Source organism: Puma concolor, chromosome C1, assembly GCF_028749965.1.
Source record: "Puma concolor isolate L17-30 chromosome C1, mPumCon1.1.hap2, whole genome shotgun sequence".
NCBI classification, from domain to species: domain Eukaryota; kingdom Metazoa; phylum Chordata; class Mammalia; order Carnivora; family Felidae; genus Puma; species Puma concolor.
Genome location: NC_141674.1, coordinates 118,186,434 through 118,212,066, shown reverse-complemented (window position 1 = coordinate 118,212,066; position 25,633 = coordinate 118,186,434). Strand labels below are relative to the sequence as shown.

The window sequence follows — 25,633 nt, the reverse complement described above, 5'->3', positions numbered from 1 at the left end:
CTTGGAGCACACGTGGGTTTGGGCTGTGTCTCCCCAGCTCCTCACTGAGTCCCAATCGGTGGCAAGGGCCCAGCCCACTTCTGCTCAGTTGTGGTTGTTACTAGGTCCTGGCTGTCCATGCTTCTGGGGAGCTCTGGGCCTGAAACAAGAACGGCAGGGAGGATCCCCACCCTCCTGGTGTGCCCGAGACTGAGGGGATTCCTGGGACAGTCCTGGGCAAACCGGCATGAATTGGCCACCCTGGGACAGGCTGGCTCTGGGGCCGGGCAAGAACAGGGTTGGCATCTCTTAGGCCCAGCCGGCATGGGGCCAAAGGCCCACAGTACAGTTAGGGGCCCACAAATAATGTTCCAGCTCTTTCAAAAGAGAAGAAAATGAATGAATACAATCCAGCCCAGAAGCCTGGATTATATTCATCTTTAAACCAAGACGTGTATAAAATAGAAATTTTAATATGTTTTATGGAGGAAGGAGCACACCGAGGCAAAACTACTTAGAGCCAGGACAGGCCCGGTGTGGCTATGGGGTATGTACCCCACCCCCCAGGGCCCCCTGCCCTCCAGGTCTGAGGATCAGGAGGAAGCGGAAATGGCCAAGGAGAAGAGAGCACGAGGACACCAGGCTCGCCGAGGTAGCGGGGTCCCCCTGAGGTTCCCGGTGATATAAAGGAAGTGACGGCCGTGTTTCTGGGTGTGCCAAGCTCCAGACCTTTGGTGGGAGGCTGATGGTGGGGTGGCACGTCAGTGTTGAAAACTGCCACTCGCCCTCCCGGACTGAGCCCGGAGACTCTGGTCCTCAGATGTTCCTGCCTCAGCCGCGTGGGGGGCAAGGGTGGGGGTTCCTGTTTGCAGCCAGGGAGTTGATTCAATCCAGCTGAGGCCAGGACCCAGCGCGGAGGCTCAGAATGCAGCTGGGTCCCCGCCAACTCCCCTTCCCCCACCACATGCGTCTCTAAAGCCCAGAAAGGGGAAGACCCACACTGTGGGGGAGGAGGCGGATAGCAGATGTCACAGTCCCTGCACGGCCCTCCTTATTTATCTTTTATTAATGGCAGGTGCTTAGGCGGGGGCAGTGCTTAGAGCAGGCCACAGGAGCGGAGTGGGTGGCGGCTTCCCTCAGAAGCCAGGGGCAGGAGGGAGAAGGCATGAATAATACAGGCTGCGTCTTGATGGAGCCTGTCGGGCAGCGCCGCAGTGAACACCTGAGCAAGGCTTTGACGCTCCTGGCCTCTGAACTTGGGAGAACAGCTTTTCTTGGCTCTAGGATGGGACTCACTGAACCACCTGAGGGAACAGTCCTGGAAGGGGAGGCCCTGGTCCCGGCCTCCGGCTTGCACCAGCTGGGGCTTGGGGCTCCTCCAGTAAGAATTCTGTGATGTCTGGAGTTATGAAGCCCCGCCCCTTATCAGACAGGGGACTGGCGTCCAGGACTGGAAGGGTCACACAGAGCATTAGCAGCAGGGTGGTACCCGGCCCCCTGACTCTGGTCTCCGAAACCTTTCATTTCAGTTTGGGTGGAGGCAGGGTATTCAGGACAGAGGAGCGAACTTAGGTCTGTTTTTCATTTTTCACCCTATTCTTGGCAAATTTGCGGAGGGACCTGGCAGGAAGGGGACATTGGAGAGGAAGGAGTTGAAGGAGAAAGAAGTCTCCTTGGCTCCTTTGCCTTTTCTGCTAAAAATGGTGGCAGTTCTGCATTGCCACTAAAAGTAGCTAGTCCTCTGTCAAGGCCACCCACACTGATGATCTGGGGACTGGGGAAAATGAGATGCAGGCCTAGGGTCACACCTTCTGGGGAGAGGTCTAGAAGTTCACTGATGGGTGTTCATTGAGAGAGAGGGAGAGAGGGAGGGGGAGGGGCTGGGTGCTGCATCTGAAGACCTGAGCCTCATGCCTGCCTTTATGTGCCGAGGACAGGGCTGTATTCTCCATCAGACATTACTCGAAGTCGCTTTAAGAGTAAATGGGTGACGGTTGAATGGATAAACAAAATAAGGTAAACACACACAATGTAATATTATTCAGCCTTAAAAAAAGGAGGAAATTCTGACACCCGCTCCAACATGGATGACCCTTGAGGACATTATGCTAAGTGAAATGAGCCAGTCACGGAAAGAGAGCCCTCCTCTGAGTCTACTTATATGAGTTACCAAAAATAGTCATTCCTGGAGACGGAAAGTGGCGTGGTGGTTGCCAAGGATGAAGAGGAAGGGGTAATGGGGAGTTAGTGTTTAATGGGTATGGCGTTTCAGTTCAGGAAGATGGATGGCAGAGATGGTTGTATAAGAAAGTGAATGTGCTTAACATTAGGGAACTGTATGCTTAAACGTAGTTAAACGGTCAATGTTATGTATATTTTATAACCACTAAAAAATTTAGGAATTAACCCCTCTCTTCCTCTGGATTCCCCTCTATAGAATGACTAGTAAAGGGTGTTTATCTTTTAAGCCAGTGCTGATAATGATAATAATTGGGATCTTCTGCAGAGACATGAACTAGACTCTCTTGGGTAACCAGGGCAGGCCACGTGGATATTGGGCCAGACCCAAGCCTCATGCATTTTGGCATGCAAGGATATCCCACTGGAATAGCTAAAGCTTCCACTGGACAAGCCCCACTCAGGTATGCAGAACTCCCAGACAGGTTTTTTTTTTTTTGTCTCTCATCTTTAAATATGAATGGACATCCAAGGTTTCACTGACATTTAAAAGGAAGTCTGCTACATGGAAGAGCAAGGTCAACATGAACAATGGGGAAAAGTATAGTCCCAGAAGAAACCAGATTCACAAAGATATGAAAGTGTGAGTGAAAAAATAGCCTTCCCATTGGTATCTTCAGAAAAACCTAAGGAAGCATTACATTCGTAAAACAAGAATAGGATGCTATGAAATAAGAACCAAAAAAAAAAAAATAGATTAAAAATATGATGGCAGAAATAAGAAGTTTATCAAAAGGATAAAAGGTGACTCATGGCAATACCATGGGAAGAAGAATCAAAAGGCAAAGGCAGAGAAATATGAGAGGAAAGTGGAGAAACCTAGAATACTAAAGCAGGTGATGGAGCACGTAACTAATGGAAGTCCCAGAAACTGAAAGAGAAAATAGGTGAGAGAAAAATGACAAAAGAATTAATACAAGAAAATTGCCCGTGTCGGAAGGACAAAAATCCTCACATGGAAATAATCCTCAGTGTGCCTCGCCCTTGAGAAAATTCCCATTTGGACATGTTTTTGTGAAGTTTCCGATAACCAAGGATAAAGAAATGTTCCTAAAACTTTTGAGAGAATGGAAAGACAAACAAAACCCAGGCCATCCATCCGGCAGGAGGATTACCCTAAACGCCCCTCTTCATCAGCAGCATCCTGTGTGGGAAGACCATGAAAGCCCTGGCTGGTATGAGGGACCCTATCAAACTGTCAGCCTCACTGTCACTCAGGGTTGAGGGATGTTTTCAGTTGAGCAGGAAGGACTCTGAACTGTTTTCTTCCACACATCCTTCTTAGACATTTACTTAAGCATCCTCTGATGCAAAGTAGGGGAAGAGGGAAAGGAGATCTAGGACCCCTGAAGGGAGTCACCCAGAGGGGGTGTGAATCAGTGCAGATGACCTTGGAGATGGGAGGACCTGGGAGGCCCAGGGGAAAGGCGTCAGAATAACTGAAGTGTGGGTCATCACTACACTGGGAGGAAGGGGTGCCCTTACCCACAACCCTTTGCGTGGCAAGGGAAGCTCAAGTGAACGCAGTTGTCCTCGGTATAAATAACTAACAAATCAGAAACATTGCGCTCATAGGATTAAAGCATCAAAACACGCCGTTTTAATAGATTCCCTGTATAGATCAGATAGGCACCAGAGGAGCTAAAAGTAGAAAAAGTTTTAAAATATTAAACGTGGCTGTCCCCAGAGCACGGGGAGGGGACTGTTGCTTTTTAGCAGAAACCCTTCTGCGCTGTTTGACTTTTTAAAAAACCATATGCAGAACTGCTTAGTTGTTTTTTTTTTTTTTAAGCCACAAAAAAAAAATCGTGAAAATTAAAATGAAACAATGTGCACGAACCTTGGTTTGCAGTGGGAACTTGCTGACTCGGGGAAGTCCAGGATGGGCTGTGGAAATCGCTGGTTTGAGCACCGTCAGGGAATCCAAGGCCCGGCGAGGCTCTGGCTGGAGTGGCCTCCCAAGTGAGGAATTTTCAGTTGTTACTTGCTCTGGTTGGGTTTATTTTGGGGGGAAACAAATAGGCAAAAACACAGCCGGCAGGTCCAAGGGGCGTTCAGAGCTGGCGGAATGAAAGTGGCCCTTGCTTTTGGACAGGCCCGATAGGCACTGTCTCCTGTGGTGTGTACCTGGCTTCTCCGGAATGCAGCCTGGCCCAGGAGGCCTTGCCTGGGGTCCTTTAAGATCCTGGGAGGACCCACAGATGGGTCAAGCCTGCTCCCTGCCTGCCCTTGGGGCCCATCTTGCACCAAGTCACCTGCGAGTCAAGGCGGATTGAGAGGCCCCACTATGGGCATCTTTACCCAGTCCCTGAGCAAAAGGAGGAGGGCCACGAGTGCTCCCCCAGCAGCGGACAGTGTGGCCAAACCACTGTCGTCCCTGCGTCCAGGGAGCTCCTATGTCTACAAGCGAACACAACTGAGACAATTTCAGCAAGGGGAGCCAGCAGGGAAATAAACAGAGTAAAGGTGTGGGCGAGTGGCACCCACCTCTGAGGAGGTGACCTCCGAGAGCAGAAAGCCGTGATGGAGCGAGCCTTACAAAGAGGGTTTGCAGAGTCCCGCTGGGGACGGGCGATGCCAAGCAGAGGCCCGCGGGATGTGCGGCGGGAGGGGCAGGCTGGCCGGGGTCGGGGGAGCGTCGTCCCCACACTGGTCCGTTCCAGGGTGAGCTAAGACTGGGAAGGCAGGTCAGAGGGGGCCTGCGGAGGCATTTCATGCCGCGAGTGAGAAGCCCCAGGCCCAGAGCGAGTGAGTAGGGCCCCACAGGGAGTCCTGGCCACTCTGGGGCTAGACATTGTTCTCTCTGAAGCCTCGATGCCATTCACCTTCACGGAAGGGACTTGATGGCAAATACTGAGCTTGCACTCCCGCAGGGAATCCTGACAGGGGACAGGCTGGGGTGTGTGAGGTCACCCCTGCTCTGCCTAGGCCAATGGACAGCAGAGACAGATCCACGGGAGCCTCCTCCAAGGGTCTGGCTGGGGCCGCTTCAGGCCAGGGGAGGTACTGACACCCTGCCTTGGCTCTGGGTTGGCAAGCACTGCCCTACAGGAGCCTGGCATCCCAGCCTCAGATGAAATGCCACGTGGGCACCAAAGAAGTCAAGGCAGCGCTGAGGGACAAGTGCATTTCTGAGGGATGGCACCAGGGGCTGGTGCCAGCATTCCAGAGGCAGGGCCACCCATAAACACAGACAGGGGAAGCAGCTTCTCTTTGGTTGGTTTGAGGAAAGTTTCTCTGCCCACAGACACCTCTCCTGCCTCCCCAGCCAACTTGGGGCTGAATTCCACCATTACAGGTTCATTCCTTTGGCTTGGGATACAAATGTCCCAGTGAAGAGAGGACCTTTGAGCCGTCTCTGGTACTGAGGACCTCGTATGCCTTGGCAGGCCTTTGCCATTCAGCGGAACAGCCGGCCAGCACTGCCTGTGCCCTCGCGTGCCATGCATTGTGCCCCCTCCGAGCGTGGAAAGATGGTTCAGACTCTGTCCACCTGCTTTCTGGGGGCAGACGGACGCAGGCCTGCAGGGCCTGAGGCCTGGAGAGGGAGGAGGGAAGGCAGGAGAGCAGCCCAGTGGGGAGGGGTCCTGCAAGGAGAGGTGGGCCCGTGGAGGAGGAACTTGTAACTCGGTTCCGTCGTTGGGTCTGGGTAGCAAAGTCCCCTGTGGCCTGGCAGAGGTCCTGAGCAGGCGAGGCTCTCCCGGGCCTGGTTAGTGGGAGCTCTGGGGCCCGGTGCTGTGCTGGCTGGCTGTCACACGCTGTCTCTTCTTAGTCTGTCGAGTAGCTAGGCCTTTGCCCATCAAGGGGAAGAAAAGAGAAAAACCTGTAAGGTGGCATTGTCGTGTCTTTTTCTACATTTCCCGATAGAAATTTTGCTCTTCCATGTGGTTGAAATTGGGAGGGAGAGGCACCTGTTTTCTGCACGTGTGTGCCAAGCCCCTCTCCGCACGGCCCCGGGGGTCAGGATCCCCCTCCTGGGCCCCGTGCTGTGGTTCTGCCCTCCTGGCACCTGTGAGGGATACTGGGTGGCATGGTCCCAGGCAAATCTGGCTCGGGGTGGGGTGCGGGGAGCTGCAGGTGCTTGATGCTGGAGGTAGCGGTGATGGGGATGTGTGGCCCCCACAAGGTGGGTCAGCTTGGCCATCACAGCAGAGACACTTGGGCACTTCCCACCTATGCTGGCCTGTGGGTTTCCCTGAGCCTATTTCTGTCTACTTCATTCATGCAGTTTACTGAGTGCCTACCGTGTACAGAAACTACAACGGGGAGTAAGACAGATGCTTGCCCTCAGATTGCTCACATTCTGGTAGAAAAAAACCTAACCAAGTGCGTAGACAGTTATAGTGTAGGGGTTAAGAGCAAAGGGAGCCAAAAGGGCAGCCCAGGGGGTGGAGAGTAGAGTCAGGGAAGGCTTCCTGGAGAAGGCAGAGCTGGAGTCGAGTTTCAGAGGATGAAAAGGAGTTTGCCAAAGCATGGAAGTATGCTAAGCAAAGAAGACAGGAGGTTCAAAGGCCCGGGAACAGCAAGCATCCCTGACAGGTCTGTGTGAATCCTCATTTTCCAGATCCCGCTTGGGTCCTACCTCCAGGAAGGGCTGCCCGGCACCTCCTGCGGGCCGGGAGGACAGGTCATATTTGCCTAACAGTCCCGCTTCTGGGGAGTTCCCAGGGGTGCTGTGTGTATGGTTGTCTCCTCCCCCACAGGTGGTGGCACCCAGATGAAACCAGGGTCCCTGAGCAGCCTCGGGAATCCTGCCAGGCTACAGCCACACTAGGGATCATTTCTCACGTCACCCCATTAGCTGTGTCTCCGCTGTGTATGTTCTGGGTTGTTCCATTTTTAATGTTGAGACACATCCGAGGACGAGAAGAAACCAGAAGGAAGGCATATCTACCAGAATTGGCTTTTGAATGCCTGCTGTTTGCTTAGCCGCGGGGGTTCTCAGACTTTCATGTGTGCCTCAGAATCACCCAGAAGGCTTGTTAAAACCCAGGTTTCTTTGGCTCCACCCTGAGTTTCTGATTCAGTAGGGCTGGAATGGGGCTTGAAATGTTCCTGTCTGAGAAGTCCCAGACGATGCTGGTGCCGTGGGCCTAGGACCACACTTGGAGACCCCCCCCCCCCTGGCTTCACCCCATGCTGGGCAGTCCGGGGCCTGCCAGGGCCAAGCCCCCATCATTGGCTGGGAGAAGCAATGCTCACAGTCCATCCTGGAGCCTTAAGAGCATGACCCTGACTTTCTTGTGTGAGAGGAGGTTTATTGATGTCAGAATTGAAAAAAACACAGCAGATCAGCAGAGGAAAACATAGAATCCGCCAGGCAGGCAAACTCACATAGAGAAACAGTTGGCAGCCCATCAAGGAAGGTCCTACAGGAGGGAGTTTGTGCAGACCCTCTGAGAGCGGCTGGAGGGGCTGGAGGCATCTCCCGGCCTGCTCTGTCGTGGCTGTTCTCACCCTTGGAGTTCTCCAAGCCACCGAGTGAGCCACTCAAGGAAACTGGTCACAGCCACCCTTTGCTTTTTATCCAAATGGTCCATCCAGCCAGGTCATCGTCCGCAAAGGTTCCAGGCGAGGGCCATGGTCCAATGCTCGCAGGTTTACAGAATGGGTAAGAGGGGGAGCGAAAGGCACCCCCAGAGTGCCATTCTTTTCCCACCCAGGCAGCATCCAGAGAAGGCCTGGAGCCTCCCAGGCAGATGCAGATGATAAAAACGCTGCAAGCTAACATTTCTTAAGGCTCCAGGCACGGCTGTGTTTTACATGCATTTGCTTATTGCATCCGCGCCCCCCGCCCCCATTCCTAGAAAATAGTCTCATGATCCCTGTTGGGCAATTGAAGAAAGCGAGATCAGAGGGGTGGTGTGACTGGACTGGGGTCCGGTAGTAAGTGGCAACGCCAGGCCTCCAGACCTGGCTGTCTGACCCCAGCCTCCTGCTCTTACCCTCTGGGCTGGACCACCTCCCTTCTCATTAAGGCATGCGTCCGTTCTATTAAGTTCATTAAGGAAAGTCAATTATGTTATTTACAGCAATAACAGCTGCCACTTGTGCACCACCTACTTTGATCTGCCTTATCGCAGGCGCTCGTGATAACAGCAAAGTCACTGTGCTTGTCCCCATTTTCCAGAAAGGAAATCCAGGCTCAAGGAGGTGCGTTACTTACCCAGGATCGTGTCATTCGAACTCAACCCTGGGCTGCTGACTCCAGAGCCTGAGCTCTCCCTGCTCACCTTCCGGACTTCTTTTCTGCCCGGTCTGGACAAGAAGTCTTCCTTCCGCTCTTTGCTCCCTTTCCTTCCTCAGAGCGCCCAGCGTGATGGCGGCCAGGAGTGTGCAGGGAGGAAGGGTGCCTGCCTCTGACAGGATACCTATCTCACATGGAGACCAGGGTGAGCTCTGGTGGCTGCCTCCCGGAGTCGGAACCATGATTGCACCTTTCCAGCTCTTTCCCACCAGGCCCCGGGTTGGGATTTGGGCCACCCGTGTATGTCAGGGTTTGGAAAGCTGCTCCTCGGTCAGGAAGCATGATAGTCCGCGAGCAGTAAGGGGGGCCAGGGAGAGAGTTGGACAGTCGGGGACCTCATTCTAAAGTGGACCTGCCCCCTCCCTGGATCTCTGCTGCCCTTAGGCTATGCAGTGCCTGGGCCCAGATGCAGTGTAAAGGAATTGGCCCATAAGACACCCCACAGGACCAAGAATCCCAGGAGCCTTTGAGCTCCAGGGTACTGAGATCCTGAGCCCTGTGCCATTATACCTCCCTGTCCCCATGCTCCCATTAATTTGCCCACCAGCATCTTCCTGGGCTGCTTCTGTTGGCTGTCTCAGTGCATTCCTCAGGGGCATCTGAAGCAGCCTCGTGTGACTGGAAGGGGGATAAAACCCCAGCCAGAGAGGCCTCTGATGGGTAACTTGGACCGTTGGTGGACCCGGATCGTTTTCAGGCCCGGAGGGAATAGGCTCTCTTTGAGTTGAACTGGGCCCGGGGGCGCTTTGATTTTTATCGAGGTGGGAGCTGCCTGGGCAGGCAGAGGTAATAAAGGTGTGGGCCGAGGGCTTGTGGAAGATGGGGTAGGGGAAGGCTGAGAGGAAAAGCTCATCCCTTCATGCCTTTTGGCAGCGCTAGTCAGAAGACCAGTGGAAGACTTTGTGATGCATTCCAAGACATGCAGGGTGGTAGGTCTTAGTCTTTGAAGCCACTGTCCATCCTCTGTGGGCACCTGCCTGTGGAGGATCAAGAAGACTTGAGCTGAGATAACCGTGGAAGAGAGGAAAGAGGAGTGAGGTGAAGATGAATGCTGAAGATAGAAAGATGAGGAAATGCCCAGATACAGAGTTCCCACCCACCCACCTATCCATCCATCTACTCAAACATCCATCTACCCAAATATCCATCCATCTATTCACCGTTCATCCACCCACCTAGCCATCTACCCATCCTTCCATCTACCCACCCATCCATCCATTCACCCACCCACTCATCCACTTATCACCCATCCATCCACCCACTGACCCATCCACCCACCTATCCATCCATCTACTCAAACATCCATCTATGCATCCAAATATCCATTTTCCTACCCACCCACCCATCACCCATCCATCCATCCACCGCCCATCCATCCACATCCACCCATATACTCTCCTATCCATCCATCTACTCAAACATGCATCTATCCAACCAAACACCCATCCGTCTACCCACTCATCCATCCATCCATCCATCCATCCATCCATCCATCCATCCAACCATCCATCCACCCATCCATCCATCCATCCACCCATCTATTCAAACACCCATCTATCCATCTAAATACCCATCTTTCCACCTACCCATCACCCATTCATCCGTCCACCTACCCACCCATCTATCCGACATTTTTTTTTATCAGTTCCCTACTATGTTCCAGCCATTTCCATCCAGACCATACCTTGTCAGTGTAGCCCCCTGTGGACAACTACCCCCATACTGTTCTTTAATCTCTTTTTCGCACTCCCAGCCTGATCATGACTCTTGGCCCTTGCAAACCCTCCTTACCATTTTCTTATGATTGGACTTCTTTTCATGACACTCTCAGCCTGTAAGCCCCTCCACTCAGAGTCATGGTTGCTTCTAGTTCTCTTGTGCCTCTCTTAGAGCTCTCCTTGGAGGAGGGCTGAGGGAAGGCTTACTAGAGACACTTGAAGTCTTTGAGATTGGGATTGCCTGTGTCTGTCTGCAGTGGTTGAGGTAGGAAGGGAATTCACATTTAGTGAGCACCTGCCGAATGTTCAGGGTCGGGGAGGAGGGGTGCAGAGCATTGTTGCTGTGGAAAGAGCACAAATTTTGAGGCCAGGCAAGAGTGGGATTGGTTTCTGGGGCTGACAACCTTGGACAAGTCACTTAGCCTCCCTGAGACTCAATGTCATTATTCATCAAGAAACAAGATACAAACATCCTGTGCGGTTAAATGTACATGTAGGCGCTCCACATGGTCCCTGGCATGTGGTTGTTCCTTCCTCTCCCATGTCCATAGATTTGCCTCCATTGACACCCCCACCTCCACTTTGATGAGTTGAAATAGGCAGGGCTAGATGAAGCTTTCTGAGGAGACAAGACTTCGGGGCCAGCAATGGACGGTCTCTGAGTTTTGTGACTATTGCCCCCTCCTGGCCCCACCTTTGTCTTGTTGAATCCTGCTGTCTTCCCTATTGGAGCCTGTAGTTCCTAGGGCAGGACGGGGAAGAGACGAGCTGTTGAGTTGTCGGAGGACAGGGCAGCTTGGATTCAGCCTGGCACTTTGCTGTGGGCCCTCTGTGCAGCCCAGTGGCCAATGGGTTGGTTCTCAGTAGCCGGCAAGGGGTGGAGGTGAGCTTGGCTGAAAAGGCATTAGGAGGGGAGGGTAAGAGGCTCAACTCCGGGGAAGGCATGCAGTGCCAGGGACTGAATTCCCTCTGCCCCCTCCCTGACTCCATTTATTACCTATTAAATAATTATCTCATTTGGAAAGTGTTTCTTAATGTAGTGCAGACTCCACCTCCTGAGGCCCGGGTTTTGCAATGGGCCGTCTCCTGGCGTGTTCCAGGCTCAGGCAGGACTGGAGCATTCCTGCCCTGGCTCTGCCTCCGCACGAGGCTTGGGCTTGTGCCAGGCTCTGCCAAGGCACAGCAGAGTGGGGCGTGGCCTCTCTGTGCCCCAAGATACCCTGGCTAATAGCTTCATTACAAGGGCGTTCTTCATCAGTCTTCCAAAGTAGGGTGCCTGGGGCTAGGCCTCCCGGGTTACTTGCTATTTTCTGGGACTCTCTCCCTGGGTCCTCCCAAATATCTGGCAACATCAGAGATGGAAGGAACCTTTGTCCTTTTTAAAGGTGAGGCCATTCAGGCCCGGGGGCTGGGGGGGGGGGGTGCACCCTGAGGTCATTCTGAGTTGCTTGCAAAATCCGAAGCCTGGGGGTCCAGAGCCCTCTCTGCTCTATCCCTCCTTCGTCTTGCATGCCATTGGCACCAGAACCCTCTGGTGCCCCTTCCCCTCTCGTAGAAACGGGCTGTTTCCTGAAACAAGAGCCAGAAGCCGTGTTGGATGAATGAATGAGTGATGAGTAAGGCAGCTAAGCCTCACAACAACCCTGCAGATTATCCCCCTTTTTGTTACTGAAAACTTGTACATACTTCCTAGGACACGTGCTAACAGTCCCAGAGCACATACAGCAACGTGAGCCTCGCCCTGCCCTGTCTGCTCATCATGGTGGCCAAGGGTGGTGCAGAGAATAGACTGGTGAGCACGAGAGAGCGGGGTGGGGGGGGTGGTGTTGTTAAAGTCCTCCAGGCTGGAGGCAATGGCAGTGGGCCAGGGCGGCGTCCAGATTTACCTCCGGATTCACAGGTGAGCGTGAGGCTGGCCCGGTCAACCGTTGGCGGGAATTTCTGTCTCCTTCAACGCCACAAGATGCTCCAAGGCATGGTTTTGCTCCCAGGGCCGCCAAAGAGCTGCGTAAATGTTGGCACTTCACATCCCGTCTTGCTCAGCCTGCACCGTGGGGCGCATCCTCCCTGCCCTGCTTCATCATGGGTCCTGAGATTCACAAAAGCCCCCGGCCCAGGCCCTGGAGCTGCCTCTGTTCCGGCAGCTGTCACTGTTATTTATCGAAGCTCGGAGGGCTCCCCTGGGACTCAGCCCACTGTCAGGATTCTGGGAGTGGACCTCAGCAATAGTCACCATGACCGGGAGGGGTCACGGGGCACTTTGGACGGGTGGCCAGTTTTGAAGGAGGAGTGGCCAAGGATGGATGTGGAAGGCCCCGGGGTGGGCATTTCAGGCAGCTAGTGCGTCAAAGATGTGCGAGGGGCCCGGGTGTAACCCGTTGGTCTTGGAAGAAGGTCTTGCGAGAAAGGTATGTGCAAGCAGGGCTCATCCTGGAGCCTGGGCCCGGCTGCATTGTTACTAGGGAGTCGTGGAGGGCTCCAGAGTAGTGGAAGGACAGCGGTAGTGTGAGACACGTGGCAGTAAGGACGGAGTCAGGCTCCATGACCCAGCTCCCTGAGGCCCTGGGCGAATTACCCCACTTCTAGTCCTGTAGGGGTAACCGTACCTGCCTCCCAGGATGGTCGTGACAGTTGGAGCTGATTCATTGTTATGGCCCCAGATGCAACCCCCACGTGCAGGAGGCACACAGCCGCGGTGATCCTGGTGTAATTGACTCAAGCAAGGCCAAGGGCTAGACCACTCGGCCCTTATGGTCCAGGAGCCTCAAGACCTGTGCCTACAGCAATGACAGCTGTCATTCATGGTACAATAATGGGGTGATGGGTTCAGGCTCTGAATACGTGGCCTCATTTCATCTTCTCTACACAAGAGGCTTCATCACCCATTGTACAAATGAGACAACTCAGGTCCCTGATATCCCTGAGGCCACATAGCCTGTGAGCGGCAGAGCCTGAATGCCATCCCAGGGCTGTCTGCGGTCAAGGCTACCAGCCTCCAACATTGTAAAACAGCACAGTGGACATAGGGCCCCATATGTAGTAAATGCTAAAGTAAGCATAAAACAGCGAATGCACTGGCAGGCCTGTGGGAGCATCCTGGGAGGCTTCCTGGAGGTGGTGTTTCCCTTGACCAGGGCCTGGCTTCCCTGTGATTCAGCTCCCGGTGAAAGGAGCTGAGGAGGGCGTCTTGGTGCCAGACCTAGGGCTGGGGACCAACCACCCTGTACCATCCATCCTGTCAAGTGCTTTTGCTCACTCCCTTGCTTTTTAAGACAAAAAAGCATCCAAATGGCTTAGTCTCCAAGTCTGGCTGGGTCTCAGGCCCCCTTGGGTACATGATGCAGTGGATTTTGGATGCAAGGGCAGGATTAGCTTTCGGCAGCCTGGTGACACCCCTACCTTACTGACTTGGGGGGAACTGGGGCCCCGCCGAGCTGAGCTCCTTTGTTAATGCAGATGAAAAGGCACTAAGCTGCGGGCCCTGGGCCGCCCACCGCAGAAAGGTGGCTTGCCTGCCTGCACGGTAAGCGCCACTCGCTGGCCCGTGCACCCCACAGACTCATTACCGCCGGCCCACAGAGGAATCGGAGAGCGAGGCAGGGATTGTGTCTGCAGGCTCTGGAAGCTCGATGGATTTCAATGAGATGATCGCTTGTCATTTTTTATTAATGAGCGACTGCCTGATTCATTATACATCTAAGGGGCGAGCCACCCCAGATGGGGAGGAGGAACACGGAGATGCGCAGCCGCCACGGAAGGGGTGACGTGGCCCCGTGTGCAAGTTTTTTTCTGCCTCTTTCTCCCCAAAGGGAACAAGTCACACAAGGTGCCCGCCTTGGGCAGGCAAGCCTGCAGCGACTTGCTTGTGATGGCAAAGGGAAGCCGTCCCTTAGCTTAGGGGCCGCGGCACTTGGGGAGTTTCCTATGGTCACTTTTTCTGATTCTCTCCAACACCTCCGCCCTTTTCTTTGGCTCTTCAAAGCCTCTTGTTTACCTGTGCCTTGCAGCGTGAGCCTGGGGAAACCAGGTCCCCCGAGTCCACGACTCTACATGAGAGGGGAGCCACAGAGGGAGCAGGAGACCTGGAATGAGCTCTGGCCCCAAAGGCATCTACTAAATGTTCGTGGAATGAGCAAATGCCCACACAGGAGATGCCTCCTCACAGAGGGACACGATTCACCTGCCACTCTGCCAGTGAGCCGCTGGGTGCCAGGCCGTGTGCTAGACACACGGCAGTCCTCGCCCTCCAGGACCTCCTGGCAGTCCAGGCTTGTGTCTGTCTTGCCACCAAGCTGGCCGTGTGATTTCAACACTCTTGTTTCCTTGTTTGTAAACGTCCTGAGCAGCGTCTGCCCGGCTGCCTCTGTCTCTGTCTCTTTCTCTCCCCGGGGCTCGACTGGCCGGAGGTGCGAATGCTGGAAAGCGCTGGAATCCCTTTGCAGCTGGGATGGGTCTGCTGTGAGCACTTAGCGTGCAGGTGGGCAGGTGGGCCAAGGCCCTGTTCTCAGGTCTTTGAGGAGACGCAGGCTGTCTGGCTCATCTTTGCTTTACGGGTGTCTGTGCTGACTGTGATGAATGAGGGGGTTTTAACAATCCGGATCAAGTGTTGAGGGCCCCGGCTCAGAGAGGGCAGCAGGCTCAGGCCGTCTTAGAGCTGAGAAGGTAAATTGTGTTTGTGCTGTCCGGTGGCAGCCCCGGTCTCCCATCCATCCCTACGCAGTGGAAAGAGAGGCCTTCCGGGCCCCCTCAGCTGCCTGTGGGTACGATGCAAGAGAGGGCTTCTGGAAGCAGCCATGGGGCTGGCTGTCAGCTCCCGGCGTGAGCTTTGGTTTTCATCGGCTCACAGTTACCTGCTTCTTCAAGCTGCAAAGTGATTGGAGCCCTACGTGCAGCCTTTGCTGTGGCTGGGCTGTTGGAGGACTTGGCTTAGACCGCTCACAACATGGCCTTATTATTGGTGAGGGGTCTTCGTGCATGAGGTCAGCAGGCCAGTGAGAAGACAGTATGCCCATTGGTGTGTGGAGAGGGGCCACTGGACGACCCGGGAAGTCCCAGGTTTGCTTTGAGTCCCTGTGAGAAGAGCTATCACAGATACTTCTCTGGCAGGCACCTGCTCCCCCGCTGTACCCCCAACCCACTTAGGCTCCGGCCAGGACCATCTGCCCATCCGTGCCCTCCCCTCCCCCAACCCCAAGAGTACATACAAGCCAGCCCTGCTTTTACGATGACTTTCTGCTTCGCTCCAACCACCGGGACTCAACATGAGTAACACACCAGTCTTCGTTCTGTTTTAATCGAACGCTTGCTGGCTTTCAGCCTGCTTAACTCCTAAGCGCTGTAGTTTCAAAATAGAGGTTTTAACTGCAAACATGCCGTATTCTAGCCACATGATGGGTCACCTCGGGGGCTGCACGTTAACCTGGAAACCTACCCACGATACATTATTTAGTACATTATTTAGAAGAAACACTTGAGTTTCAAATCTTCGGCTTACAAAATGCGGAACGTTGAGAACACAGCTCATTTATAAGCGGGAACTGCCTGTATTCAGAATAAAATGAAGGCTCTGATATGCCACGTTCTTCTAAGGCACAGATAAGCCACAGGAGAGTGAGGCCAGGGTGGCCCAGCAGGAAGGCCCGAAGAGGTGCCAAGGGCAGGGGGGAGGGTGTGGGCCTGCAGGCATCTTAGGGTGAATGTAGAGGCCAGTCGGGCAACAAAATGACCTGTATATGGGGGGTGACGGAAGAAACAGGTAGATATTTGTGGCTAGTGACTGGATTTGGACATCATGTACGAGATTTTGGTGAGCCCAGGTTCTAGGGTGTGGAGAGCAGGTGTCGGGGTGAGAACCTGTCAGAGGAGGCTCTCTGAGGGTAGAGTGGAGACAGGAGGTCCGTCGAGGACCCTCGAGGCCGCTGCGGGGCCTGCACACACAGGAGGGAGGTGGGGAGGCTACTTCTGGGGAATGTGACTCTGGGAGGTTGCACCCGCCTGGAGAGAGCACAGAGGTAGGCTGGTTTCGCTGCCAGGCTGTGCCTCCCACTTTTGCTGTTTCTGTTATGGGCTCCCTCGGGCAGTTTGAAATGACCCTCTGGGCCTGTGAGTCCTGCTCTGCGCAGACCGCTGAGTGTCTGCATATCTGAGACAGGGGTGACAGGTAGGTTGCCTGGGGGTGTCTCCACGTTTCCTTCCTTGTGGCAGGCATTAACACAGCATGGCTTTTGCTCCCTCTGGGGCACTCGTAAGTCACAGATGGGATTTGTTTCAACGGCCCCAAACCTGGCCAAGGAGAACGAGCTCAGAGTCATGGCTGCGTGAGGAAGGCCTGCATGGAGGGAGCACACATCTTGGGAAGGAGTGTCTCTGGAGATGGTTGTGGGGCCCCGAAAGCAGCCTCCTCCGTGTCAGTGATACCCCCCACTCTGGGCCCTGAACGGAAGCCCTGAGGGGAAGGTTGATGATGTCGGGGATTCTGCCCCTTCAGGCCACCCTCACTTGCCTCCGTGAGTCATATCAGGAGTGGGTGCTGGGAGATGGGGAGGGCTGGATAAATGCAGCCTGAGCTTCTAGAATGCCTGAAGGTGTAATGGTACTACTTTTGGAGGCTCCAGAATGGCCACATGCCCTAACCCGAGAGGAATCTCACTGGATGCGCATGCAAAGAGCTGCTAGGCCGGTTCCTAACTGTCTCCATGTGACCCCCTGCCCCCACCCACACAATTGCCGCCTGACTCCTGTTGGAAGGGTCACGATTCCACGGTGCCCTCAACACCAAGAGGGAAGTGTGCACTCTGGGCACGGGCTCCCTCAGGACAGGGACAGAGGCGCTGTTCCGCCAGCCTCCAGCCTCCCTGGGCCCTTCGCTCCCCTGAGACTGAGGCAAAGTTTGGGTCACTTCCCTTGTTTTCCTTTTGTGGGCTTTGTGGTGCCATCTGAGGCAGTACCACCCAAGAAGGGGTCTGCTTTTTAGTTTTGCTGACTTAGGAGGTTTGGGGATGAGCTCTTTGTGTAATCGACTGAAACAAACCTCTGACCCCTTTGCAACTCCCCAAGTAGCGTCTGGTTTGGCCATCTCCTCCCCAGCTTGCCCTCCGCAGGAAGCAGCCTTGACTCAGCTCAGAGGAAGTGCGTGGGGTTCACACGCTGGGATCCAGGGGACCCGGATCCTGCTAGGCAGGGGGCCTGGCCCTGTGCTCTGTGCCAGACGCTCTCGGTGTGCGCAGGCAGGTCGGACCCTCTCCCTAGACCCAGCACCCCTCTTCAGAGGAAGGGGAGAGCCGAGGGGCAGGGGGGCTGAGTCCAGCCTGACACCCTGTGCCCGAGGGCAGAACTGCCTGGACTTTGATGACTCCTTGTTCCTTATGCCGAGGGAGGGAGGCACCAGTGCATTCGAAAAAGGAGGGAAGCCATGGAGGCCTGGGCTGCTTCCTGGCTTAGGAGTGGGTCCCCTAGGCTCCACCCCCTCTGTAAGAGACCAGTCTTGCTTTCAGGGCCTCAGACTGTGCTCCTGAAGGTGTGTGTGGGAGGGCTTGGAGCGCCAGGGGCCAGGGTGGGTCAGGGCATGGGAAGGGGGTGGCTGGTTCCTCCTCCAGGTCAGGCCTTCCCCCCTCCCTTTCTGTGCCCGGTTAGAGCTCAAGCATCTTATACTTATGTTAATTCCGTGACTTAAGGCAGAACCTCCCTTTTGGGGACCTAATGAATGTCTGCTTTCGTATTCTATTCTATTCTATTCTCCACGCCTTGAGACCAAATGGGAAAAAGGGTACAGAATGTCACTGGGGGTGGAGAGTGGTAAAGGTGACAATGATATTGACCCCTCCCCACCCCAGTATTCCTCTTGCTCCTTTGGCGGAAAATACACTATCCTCCTGGCTCAGCACCTGGCAAGTGGGGGTGGAGGCGGGAGGGTGGAGACTGAGCAGGATGAGGGCTCCTGGCGGACCTCACCTGGTGAACCCCCACCCTGCAAAGCGAGCAGCGAAGGCTCCAACCTTCTGTGTGATGGCAACTCCTGCCCAGGGTGCTTGCCATGTCCCCCCTTCCTGTGAAAGGGAAAGGAAGGGCGGGGAGTGGTTTTCCGCAGCCCGAAAAGGATTCCACATTCAGAAGACTGAAACTCAATTAGTGTCATTTCAGCTTGTTGGGGATGGAGTCAGGTCCTCTTGTGACCCCTGCGTGTGAGGGGCCACCCTGCTTGCGGGGACTCTGCTCCCTCGTTTTGTGGCCCTCAGTGTCTGCAAGGAGCTGCAGAGGGAACCAGGTAATCTTCCAGAAGAGGCAGGAGATAGTGGAGAGGGGCTGTGAAGGGGGGGGGGGGGCAGTTATGTCTTTTTCACAGCCTCACTGTGTACCTTGTACAGGTCACCCTCCCCCCTGTGGGCCTCAATTTCCCCATCTTACCCAGCAGGCCCTCAGGTCCAGATGTCCCTAAGGTCCCACCCTGGCCCTCTTTTGGGGCTGCAGAGCTGGGAGCTCAGGGCACCACGGTTACCCAGGCTTTGGACCCTCTCCCTGGGACAGCCCCTACCCTGGAGGACAAGCAGGTGGGCCACTTCTCCCAGCAAGAAGGTTTACTGCCCAGCAGCCGCAGCCAGATCCCCAGCCTTTACATTAGTGAGCGAGGGAGAGAGCGTTTCCTAAACCCTCCGCCGCCCGGTCATAAATGATTCATGCAGCCCCACCTCCCGCCCGCCCCCTCCCTCCCGGCGGCCACTTGATGTTCCCTCCCGCCGCTCCATCCCACGGCTCTCGGCGGCCTCCAGACCGGTGCCCTCCCAGCACTGCCGCCCCATCAGGCGGGGTCCCTCCTCCCTCCCGGCCACGCAGGGTAAGTTGAAGGAGAAAGGTAGCTTTCCTGCCACGCTTCAAGTGGAAATGAGGAGGCAGCCGCGCTTGTCTCCACAGGCCTGGCCTGCGCTTTCTGCTCCCCGCGCCTTCCCCGAGTCCGAGTCCGCTGCGCTCCAAGTTTGCAGCTCCAGAGGCAGGGGCTCGGCTGGGAGGGAGGGAGGGAGGGGCGGTGCGCGGTGGGGAAGGGAGCTGGTGGTCACAGCAGGGAGGGCAGGGGAGGAGGGAGGGGAGGATCATGGACCCTAAGGACAGAACTGGAGGAAAGTTAAGTGACTCAGGCTGCCGGATGGGGACTGATGGGGTTGGGGGGGGGGGGCGGGCGGTGAGAGAATTCACATCCTTGGCCACAAGCGTTGTCTTCCCCTGCTCCCCGCTCCCGCACTACTCCTGGCCCCTCAAACTCTTGGGGTGCCAGCCAGAACTTTGAACTGCGAGTTTCTTCTGAAACATGGCAAAGCCCAGCTTCTGAGAGCTCAGTCTACACCGCCTCAATTCCCGGTGGTCTTAGCAGCCAGGAGGACTCGAAGACAAGAATCTTTATTGTCTGCGGAGCCTCAGCTCTGAGGAACACGTGTGTGTTAAATCTGAGCTTCCCTGGGGAAGGTGCTGTTTTCACATGAGGAATGAATTGGGGGAACGTTGCTTTCAGGAGAGAAGGAAACAAAGTCATACTCAAAAAGAATGTTCTAGAGGCTTGGCAAAATCTGGAAGACACTTTTCTTCATCATCCCTCCTCTTTCCTCCTGCCCTTTTTGTAAAACCTCTTTTAGATTCTTCCTTCTTTGGGCTTCCCAGAAGCCCTTGCTTGGCCTGGCCTTCAGGGGACCCCTGGGGCTCTAAAAGCAAGGGGACTTGTCCCAGTGGGGTGGTGCTGCCCCCAAGGCCTTGTAAACTGCTACCTGGCTAGACAGTCTCAGGAGAAGGACAGGCAGGGAGGGAGGCCCCCCTCAACCCCCTGCCTTGCCGGGACTGGTTCCTCAGACATTGGTATTTTCCTTTCACCAGTTGGAAACAAAGTTAGGTCAGGAGGTAAGGCCTTCCTGGTGGCTGCCTTGGGGAAACGGGGACAGCGACCACAAATCAAATCAGAGTGACCGTGCTAAAGGAGAAATGGCTGGAAATCCTCAAGCAGTAGATCATAGGGCAACAGCAGCTGTCAGCTGGGAGGGCCCTCCCCTGGATTCTGGAGGAGAAGCCATTCCTGACAGAGGAAGCAGGGTGTGGGCATCCTCTGGAGGTGGGGGGCGTGGGGGAGAGAAGTCACAACCCCAGGACTGGTGAGGGGCAAGGAGACGGGCCACCTGATGTCGTAGGCATCCTCGGAGCAGCAGGAAGGACACGACCAGGTGGTAGTGTAGGAAAACCCCTCTAGCCGCCATGTTGAGACAGGACTGGAGGCCATGGAGGGGACCACGACCGGGCCTAGAAGAGATGACCCTGGCCTGGACTGGAGTGGGGGCAGGGAGGGAGCAGCACTTCCTGCTCTGTCAGGCTGTTGGTGAGACTTGGGACGGCTGTGGTCAGGGGGCTGGGCCCTGGGACTGACGGTGCCTCAGCATTTGAGTATGAAGTGCCATTTGGGTATAATGGACACAGCTCAGTCTTGGCCATTTGTGGTTTTTAAACAAATCATGATCCCCACCTTCCAAACAATTTAGTTTTTTTTTTTCTAGCCAGCCCCATCACAAACTTTTGAAGCATGAAATGAATTTTGCTGGCCCCCGCCAATAGGATCCTTTCCCTAGATAATGGATTTTATGAAATGGCTATAATCCTCCCAGGTAATGAGTGAAAGCTACACTCTCCATTTGGACCCAGCATCCCTCTTCCTGATTTATGATATATTGGTTAAAATAGTAAACTGATAGCACTCACAAAATAGTCATCAATCATCAGGCAGTGTTGCTGAAACTATAGAAAGGTTTCCAGAAGTGAGATGCTGGAAGCCAGCGGAGGAACACTTTGGCAATCCCAGAAGCATAAAGCGCCGTGAAATCAAATCTGTATTTGTATTTTGAAGTCAGAGGAATGGAGCAGCTAAGGAAGGAAGGAAATGTAAGCGAGCCTACTTTCAAAGGTGAAAGGACATCCCCTCCTGTGCTCCAGACTGCAGGGCACCGCCCCCCCCCCCCCGCCCCCGCCCCCGCCCCCGGCTTTCTCCGCTTGGTTTAGTAGTTTGTTTCTCTTTCTAAGGTTTTTGGGGGAAATCTCCAAATCCTAAAACGTGTAAGTGTGTTGGGCTAAGACTACGTAATACGGAGTTTTAAGCAAAGTCTATCACAACAGTGCGAGTGGCGCCTGTGCATGTCGGCAAAGGTGGGTTTGCAGAACCCCCACATGCTCGTTGGTGCCTGGAGAGGTTCACGCTCTGAAGGAAAGCACGAGGTTTGCAACACTGTTTTCTGTTTTCATGGACTCGCCTCTGTCTCTATGGGGTATTTCAGGGCTGTAGATTACTCGTATTCGTTGACCGAGTGAGCAAACCCAGTGGTGAGAACTGTAGGGATGGTGCGTAGTGTCTGAGCTACTCCCCCATTCTGCAGGTGAGGAAACTGAGTTCTGTGGTTGGGAGCAACTTGGCTCGGGTCTCACAGGACCAGAGTGGGCCGCGGGCCCCCGGCCCCTGGGGGGTTTGTAGGGAGATTTGTGTTGTACCAGAACTTGAACTTTACAAGTGACTTTGACTCACCCCGCTGTCAGCTGAGCGCCAGCTTGTCGTTGGGGGGCAGGGTGTGGGTCGGCGGCCCTGGACGCCTGTGGTGAGATTGTGCCTCTGCCCCTCCAAGTACTGCTGAGGTGACTCGGCCGTGATTCCTCCAAGTGGCTATGCCATGTGCCGGCTCTAGACCCCGCTCCTGCCCGAGGGCCATCCCCAGCTCCTGGAGCCCCAGAGCCTGGGCGTTTTCCGCAAGTCCTACAACCTACTTGATGGTCACCTTCCTCCTCTGTCACACCAGAGACTCATACAGAGAACGGCAGACAGCGGGAAGGGACTGCTCGGGGGTTTGAGACACAGCTGTCAACCCCATCCTTGAGACTAGGATTCCCAAATTGAGGAAGGCAAATCATGGAACTTGGAGAAACAGACTGGAAAGAATGACTCATGGCCATACCAGTCCCGAACTAACGGGAGAACCAGGCAGTTTTTTCCCCAGCTCTGTCCTTCAGGCCCGGGCCACTGGGCTTTAACACTAGCTCAGCTCCTGCAGGAAGTGTTCCCTGCCTGGCATCCACAGCCAAGGCTGGCTGGTGCTCCCAGGCTTTGCCCATCAGAGCCTTACCCCAAGGGCAAAGCTCTCTTCCCAGAGATAGCGTCCTCCTTGCATATCCCACGTCTGCACTAAGCTGGGCCTTATGGGTGCTCCCTGAGATTTTGCTTCCTGGATGCATAGAATGGGCTGGCTTCTTCTCTGAAGGAAATGGAGGTGAGGCTTTCCCTCTAGGGATCCTGGCAGAGCTGGAGAGCCCTGCTCCTGGAGCCCGCACACGCCCAGGCGTCCCCCACGCTTCTTCTGCCCAGTGCCTCTGTGCTGACACCCAGCCAGCCACACCCGCCCAGGACAGAAACTTTTCTTTCCTTCTCTGCACCTGGGCTGTCAGAAGGTGAGTGCTAATCAGAGGCTGATCTGTGCTCTTATAGGTGCAGGTTTGCAAAGGACGTCTTTTGTTCTTGTTAGAGTAGCTAACCTCTAAATCTATTTAATACCCCTTCCCTGGTTGTCCATCATTATGACACATGATTTTCCAAAGGATTTACTATTAGTTAGCAGCACAGGGCTTTCTCCCTGGGGTAGCAGCTACTTGCGGTGAAGAAAATGCATGTTCAATGTAGCAATTTGTCTTTTTTTATATATTTATTATAAGAGTAAATGAGTTATTGTTGGAGACTTCAATATTATTGCAAATTAGGTGCTGCACACGGGGCTGGGCCCATTTATTATGTTTCTCAACTCCCACTGCAAGCACACCGGTTCAGGAAGCAACGGAGGGTTCCAGGCCTTCCAGGGTGAGCACAGGCAGATAGCATCGCCCGGTGCCGGAGGCAGAGGAGCCAGGGAACCTCCTGTGCAAGCAGGGAGGGGAGCACAAAGTTTGTCAGTGTGCCAGATGGTCATCGGCGGGCAGACCGACGGCTGGAGGAGGCCGTGCCTGACCTGAGTCCATCATTCCAACCCCCTCGACCTCCTCTATGCCCACATCTGTGGTCAGGGAGGTGAGGGTAGAGACCTGTGCTCAGAGTCAACCCTTCAGCTATGACCACGGAGGCCCGGTCTGGGTTCTGATCTGGGGTGAGCGCCCCGAAGAGAGAGTGGTGGTTGGAGTAAGCCAGCCTACAGCAGACGCAGCTCCCCCAGGGGCCGGGCACAACGACAGGCCCCTGCTGAGGCGCTGTGGCTGCCTGGTCCTGTCCATTAGTCACCTGCTCAGTCCAGGGGTAGACACAGGGGCTGCAGGGTGCATGTAAGAGAGTTGGGTCCTTGCCCACCGGAGGTGAAGTCCACATGGCAGGCTCAGCCATGACAGGCTGTTGATGCCAAGGGACCCCAGGTGCAGGCTCTGGCACATTGCCATTCCCGGAGCCCCAGGACCTGCAGGGAAAGCCACCTAGCCCAGTGGTCAGGAGCCCAGGCTTCTGGTGACCGACTGGCCCAGACTGGAGTCCTGGTTCTGTGTCACCTGCTGTCTGCATGACCGTGGACAAGATGCTAAGCCTTGCCCTGACCTTCAGTTTCTCATCTGTAAAGCAAGGCTGATCATCCACAGCTATCGTTGGGATTAAATAAACCTACGTCCCTGAAACATTCAGCACAGCGCCTGGCCCATAGTAAGGGCTCAGAAGTGGTACTTGTTCAAAGACTACTCAGTGGGCTTTTCAGAACATGATAGACTAAACTTTAAACATCAATTATGCACTTCATTTGATTGCAGTAGTAGTCTACGTGAATGACAGACAAGAAACATCACCCAGAAAAAGCTAGCGGTAACATTCTGGAACAGGTGCTGGCAAGTCTTCTGTGCCCATATATTACACACAAAGGCCCACGTCCCTTTTTACAAAATGAGATTGTATTGTATTTGTTACTTCATTCACCCACCAATGCATCCTGCCCCCTGAAAACCCCTTGCCATTCAAGTTCTTGTAAAGTTGCAATCCTCAAACCTCTTGGTCTCAGGACCCCTTTCCATTCTTAAAAATTATTGAAATTTTTAAGAGGCACCTGGGTGGCTCAGTCGGTTAAGCGTCCGACTTCGGTTCAGGTCGTGATCTCACGGTTCATGAGTTTGAGCCCTACACCGGGCTCTGTGCTGACAGCGTAGAGCCTGCTTGGGATTCACTGTCTCCCCCCGCCCCCCTCTCTCTCTGTCCCAGTCTCTCTCTCTCACTCAAAAATAAATAAATAAACTTAAAAAGATATGTATTGAAAACTCCAAAGAGTTTTTCAGGAGGGCGGGGAGTTTATATCCGTTGATATGGATTTATTGATATTTAGAAATTAAAACTGAGAAATTTAAATATTTTAAATGTATTTGAAAATAATAGTAATAAGCCCATTTCATGTTACTGAAAGTAACCCATAACATGTTGTAAAAAATATTTTCCCAAACAACAAAAACATTAAAGAGTGGCATTGGTCTCCAGTTTTACACACCTCTTTACTGTCTTGCCTGATGAAGGTAGCAATCTCTTATCTTTCCAGCATTTGATCTGTTCCATGGGAGCCTCTGGAAACCGGCACTGTCCGAATAACATCTTAGCATAAAGGTAGTTTTGACTTTGTGGATCTCCTGAAAGGGTCTCAGGGATCTTCAGGGGTCCCCAGACTACATTTTGGCCCCCTTTTTAATGGCCTGCAGGGTGTTTTTTTTTTTTTTTTTTTTTTTGACATGCCTGCGGCTGGCTGGGCTGTGAGCAGCCCTCCAGTGTCAAGGCTCACGGGGCCCCTCATCTGACCACACCCCTGCCCAGGGGGACTGTACCCTTGCACCTCCCTCCCCATCACTGGAAAATGGGATGTAAAATCTCGGTTGTTTGCAGAGCATGTGACCACTGCGAACACCTTCGTGTCTCCTCACAGTCACCTTTCGGTAGACCGCCTGGGGTCCTCAGCTGCCCCAGCACTTTGCCTGGGTCCCGTAGACCTCTCTGTCTGGAGGCTGCTCCAACCGAAGAAGCACTAAGCCATCCTGTGCAGCCCACCGCCTGCAGACCCTGAAAAGAAGCTCTCAGCTCCTGCCTGTCTGTCCCCACTCCAGAGGGCTCCGGGCCACCGGCCACCATCCCAGCCGGCCTCCAGAGGGCCAGAGTGACCGCATTCAACCCTCGGTGCCTCCTTTCCAGAACCGCCCCTCAGGTCAACAGAGCCCAGTCTGTGAGGCTCAGTAGCTCTGTGCGACAGCCCGTTTGCCTTGGCTTTGGCCTGCTTTCTCCACTGGCCGGCCAGCTCTTTTCAGAAATTGGCTGGCGTGTTTTGAAACTTTATTTTTTCAAAGAGAAAAATTCCTGGACCTGTAGCAAGCGGTGGGGGGAAAAAAAGTTATGATAATAAACGAAAGAACCAGTAGCCAGAGTAGAAGAGCGAGAGGCTGGAGATACTGAACG

The 25,633-nt window shown here is 54.3% G+C and overlaps 1 protein-coding gene across 3 annotated transcripts in view; it reads left to right on the top strand.

Moving 5' to 3' along the window:
* Window positions 1–25,633, top strand: part of GLI2 (GLI family zinc finger 2) — a 258,248-nt gene that overhangs the window by 117,944 nt on the left and 114,671 nt on the right. Inside the window, exon 1 of one of the 3 annotated variants that reach the window (XM_086718390.1) lies at window positions 18,895–19,012. The exons of the other annotated variants lie outside the window; for them this stretch is intronic. The gene's annotated coding sequence lies outside the window, so the exon portion shown is untranslated. Of the gene's footprint in view, window positions 1–18,894; window positions 19,013–25,633 lie in introns of those variants that run through there. 3 annotated transcript variants of the gene reach the window in all.